Source organism: Cryptomeria japonica, chromosome 10 (genome assembly GCF_030272615.1).
Source record: "Cryptomeria japonica chromosome 10, Sugi_1.0, whole genome shotgun sequence".
NCBI lineage: Eukaryota > Viridiplantae > Streptophyta > Pinopsida > Cupressales > Cupressaceae > Cryptomeria > Cryptomeria japonica.
Genome location: NC_081414.1, coordinates 886416185 through 886421920, shown reverse-complemented (window position 1 = coordinate 886421920; position 5736 = coordinate 886416185).

The following is a 5736-nucleotide window of genomic DNA, read 5'->3' as shown; positions in this document are numbered from 1 at the left end:
CTAAGGGTTCTATGGTGGAGGGATATATGGGATACTAGACTATGGTGTACATTTCTGAATATCTTCCTAAGTTTGCAGCAAAGATCCACATGGATCACATTTGGGATCCCAACACCATTAAAAAATTTGAAGGGGAGTGCTTGACGATGAAAGGTAGATTGAGGAAAGTGAGAGGTAATTATAAGATGTTATTGTAGTTAATTAATTCTTAATCTTCAAAATAAATCTATTGTAAGACATCTATTTATTTTTTGTACAGTTGGTCGAGAGTGGGATGCACTACATTTGTATATTGCAAACAATCTTGATTGGATGACAGTATGGATTGAACGTTGTCAACATTCTGGACGCACGTTAACATGGGAAGGTGTGGCTTCATTGGTTAAAGAAGTACATCGTAATGGAGATTCCAATGTTACGCAAAGGGAAATTGATTTAGCATATGGTTTAAGAGATAAATAGGTACATATAAATTTATTAATCACCCATATGTTTATCAACTCACAATACAATAAATTTTACATGTTTGACATATCACAGGTCAAACACCACAACGCTATGTGCTGCAATGGTCATAAATTTTGCATAAAAAAGTTGGATGACACGAAGAAAACTTGTGATTCTGGCATCACTGTAGTGTTTGAGGTGACAAATATTTCATCAAGAAATGAAATTCATCCTCAACAGTCTCAAAATAGATACTATGGCATTTTGGATGATATACTTGAGTGTGACTTTAATTCCTTCAAATTAGTTTTGTTCATCGTCAAATGGTACAGGCTACGATTGAATAAAAATGATCTTGATAGAACTGTTATTGAACATGATAATGGTTTTATAATGCTAAATACAAGGTCATTTGAACCAGTTGGGGATGAGCCCTATGTTCTTCCAAGCCAATGTGAGCAAGTATTTTACTCAGAGGTTCCACATAAACTAGGTTGGTCATTTGTTGTTAGACATGATCCAAGAGGAAGGCCGATAAATTATAATGTGATGGAAGAAGAATGTGATGGAAGAAGAAGATACCGAAGAAGAAGATACCAAAGAAATAGAAGATGAAGTGGATGATGATCACGATCGATAGTTTCTCAATGATGATGATGATGAAGAAGAAGAAGAAGAAGATGGTGATGGTTATGGTGATGGTGATGGTGATGGTGATGGTGGTGATGGTGATGGTGATGGTGATGGTGATGGTGATGGTGATGGTGGTGATGGTGATGGTGATGATAGTGATGATGATGGCGAAGACGTTGATGATGATGATGATGATGATGATGATGATGATGATGATGATGATGATGATGATGATGATGATGATGGTGATGATGATGGCGATGATGACCTTGATGTTCATGATGATGAAGAATGAAATGTATGAGGTATGCGATTAGTATATTATCTATTTAATATTGACTTCTTGATAGAATTTTTTTTACATAATTAATTCATTATGTTTTGAATTCTAATGCCATTACATAATTAATTCATGATGCACCTTTTAATATGGAGATGGAGATAGGGAGAGTGACTATTTATGTGACAATTTTTAAACTGTGTTTATTTATGGAAATTGGATTGTTTATTAGCTTTGTGATGGATGCTGATTTAAAATACATATGTGATGGATCACATGTTTATGATGATGCATGTGACATTTTTTGAACTTTGTGTTTATTTATAGAACGTGGATTGTTTATTACCTATGTGATAGATAGTGATTTATGATACATATGTGATGGATTACATGTTTATGATGACACATGATATGTGATGCTAATTGTGATGCTTCTAATTCTTATGATATGTATGTATTTATTGTTTATCAACTTAAAAAAGTAGTAATTCTTATAATTCTCAATTGATGGTGTTGATTTCAGGTATAGTCCCTATGTGATGATGTCACCCTTGGTGGGAACAGGTAGTTGACTACAGACATCGTCAACCATTTAGTTGAGGATCTTGTATAGTCTACATAAAGTAAATGTAAGGAATTAAAAAATTTACAATGATTTTGATGACAACATCTTTTTATTATTTAATACTCTTTTTATCTACAAAGTTCATGTTGTTCATGTTGTGTACTATGTAATTTCGCTAACGTTTTTTATATTTTTTCTTTGTCACAGGCCGACGTGGATCCATCACATATCACTGACAGAGATGTAGCTTGTGAAACTTCTACCGAGAAGGTAAACCTCATTGTAATTGTACAAATTAGATAGAAGCAAACTGTTACATTATTATGTTTTTTTTTTTAGTGATTTATACTAATTTTGTAATTGTTAATGATATTCTTGACACAGACATGTTCGGGGAGAGGAAAAGGGAGTTGCAACACCTAAGCACCTTTCTAGGGATGTGGAATCATTAGGGTTAAGCAATGATGACCCTGAAGATCCTACAGACCTTGTGAAATTCTTTAAAATGCCTCTTATAAAAACTAGAAAAGAGATTGTTTCTTTGGCAGCCATGCATCCTACCACTAATGAGATACAACAGAGGGTGGAATTATTGTTTAAGACAATAGAAAACTTGCAAGTAAGAAGTAGTGAAAGCTTTAATTATAAGAAAATTTCAATAATGGTTTATATTTTATTCTCTTTTATGTCATTAACTAAAATATGTACGTATTGTTTTTACAGTAATTTATCCGCCCTCATGAAAGTCATTCCCATGACCAGGGTGTTGCAGGATCTTCAGGTGATGATGATTTTATTGTATTATCACTTGCTTGGCTTATCACTCTGAGTACCCAAAACACATCATACTTGATACTATCAATTTTCAAAATAAAGGTTCATCCTTGTTTACAGTTCTTGCACTTTTCATATATTTAATGTATTATTCTTTAGGTGATGTCAATTTTACTGTGCAAATGCCGCCACTGCCTCATCAAAGGTCACCCTCACCTATATTACCGACTACAATGTCGGCAACACATAGCGTGCAGACATCCTCTAGTGCACGTCATATTGGCTCGCCCACTGTTGGTAGATCCCTCTTTTGCTCTATCTTATGTCATGTGTTTATTTCCCTTCAAGCATTCTTTCTTGAATTCTAATGCCATTTCATAGTGGATTCATTTTTGCATGAGGATGTGCCAAAGGCAACTACTACTGATAACATACCATCATTTCTTGGATCTTCTTGTATTGCTAGTATGGGAACGTTGCAGGCCACATTGGTGGTGAGCGACGAAGAAATGCTTCCCTTAAAGATACAAAAGGTTCCAGGTACTTTTTAATTATTATTATATATACTCTAATTGTAATTTACTTTATGATCACTCATTTTGGACTAATGATCCCATGAATTTTTTGCAGGCAATGATATTTTCTATAAACATCTTAGTGACATTGCATTGCAGATATTTGGGCCCACCATACGTAAAATGTGGTACATCATATGTGAACTAACCCTAATCCACTTTTGATTTCATATCATTGCTAGAATAGTTTTCCTTTGATCCATTTCTTGAAGTGTAATAAATGTAGCTTCAGTTCATTTTTGAATCTAATAGGTTTGTTTTTGCTTTAAAAGGTGGAATGACCAAGAAAAAAGGTTAAAAGATGAATTGACAAACCAAATGGTTGAGTGGTTTGGAAATGACACCTTTGACAAAACCAAGCTCCTTGAAAAAGTTGGCACATATCTAAAGTATGTGAGGGACCAATACAGGACCCATTTGGAGAGGAACCTAAAGTACGAGCGTCCCCCCATGATTCCAAAGAGGGAGTGGAAGGACCTAATTTTGGATGCCAAGGAGAGAATTGAAAGGAAAAAAGGAAATACACCACTAGACGCCAGAAGAAGGTATGAGATACTATTAAGAATGTAATTATGTACTAATTAATTACTCTTTATATTTATATAATCTAACATATTTCAAAAATTTTATAGACTGAGTGACATGTCAAAGGCAACCAAGGCAAGGCAAGAAAAGAATGGGCAACACAAACTTGGCTCTGGTGGTTACATGAAAATTTCTACACGAATTGTAAGTATCTCATGTAAACGAAATATTGCATCAAAATATTAATAAATTGCAAATGTTTTTTTTTTATCAAACAATGCAAGCAAAATTCACAGTACCAAGCAAAAATGCAGGGCTCTGAATTCAATAGAGTGCCCACAGAAGATGACAAGAGAATTGCCTACCAGCAAGGCTATTTAGCCATGGCTGATCGGCTATGAGAATTGAGTGGGCATACACAACATTCGAGTGCATCCGTCACACAGGTAAATATGATAAATGGAAGTTGTTTCAAATTGAATACTTTACCAATAATCTAATTGATGTTGAGTTCCAACATAAAGTGACTATATTTGTTTTAAATAAGAAAGCAATGATAACAATGTGCATTTCATTGGAATGCAGCTTGCTAATTGTGAAACACCACCTGCACATGAAGGTCCAGATGTGCATCCCAGTAGTGGAGGTATTCATTTGCTATTCAAATTTATTTATTTAGCTATTAATACAATTAAACATCTTAATTTGTAATTAGAGTAGTAGTTAATGTAACCTTTTTTGTTGATATTTTAGAGCATGTAATCGGTGGTGAGCAAGTTGAGCATGATCTGGGTACACAACCTCAAGAACATGATGTTCCCCACTCAAGTAAAGAGGACCACTATTATTGCTTTAAACAAATATAATTGCAATTGGTGTTGAACATTAATGTAACCTTTAGTATTTCAACTCCAGATGATCTAGAGGGTGTTCAGCATGTTGAGGTTGAGGCTACACAAAATGATGTGGCCCCATCAGGTAAAGAGCACACCAATTATGTTCTCTAAATTAATGAAATACTTGTAATAATAATATTTTATTTTTTTGAATTTAACCTATTTCTTTGTTATTGCAAAGGATCCCCCTTCACTTCAGTGTCCTCATCCTCAGTATAGGACTAGGCATACATTGAGATCATGAGCAGTTGGTGGAACATCTCCAAAGGGGGGAAATGATGAAGAAACTGATGTTCCACTTAGTCTTTTCATATCTTCAAAGAAAAAACAAAGAAATAAATGATTGTAATCTAACTTATTTGATAATGACTGATTTTTATGTTTTATTGAATGTAATTATGTGCTAATTAATGGTTATGGATGATATGTGTTAATTAATATTTATGAATGTTGCGTGTTAATTAATGTTAATCAATGTTATGTGTTAATTAACGTTATGTGATATTAATGAATGAATGCTATATTTTATTAATGGTAGAAAGAATGAATGAATGAATGTTATAAGATGTTAATGGGGAATTTAGAGTGATGTTAGGGGGGGGAGGGGCCAAATGAGCTTCCACCTTCACGTGGTTGGCCCTATTAAGTAGAGAGTATTAAACTATTCTCGAAACCAAGTGAAGCTCAACAAGGTAACACACTTTTCAATATTTCATTATGTTGCACAGTTAATCTTATTGAATAATGTATATTGAATCTTAATTGCAGGGTCCAATAGAGCCAACACGAACAACAAAACCACAAGTTGTTGGGTATAATGAACTCCCATATTGTCTTGTCTATACACGAACAATATGAGTTTCTTCTAGTGTTGATATCCAAGGTAGGACTGCAAAAGTTATGAATATGCCTCATCCTTGTAAGTTTTTTTATTACTTCTAAGTAATGAATATGCCTCATCCTTGTAAGTTTTTTTATTACTTGTAAATCATGAATATTTCTCTTTAGTTGATTAAAATTAAATGAAAATATTTAATGAAT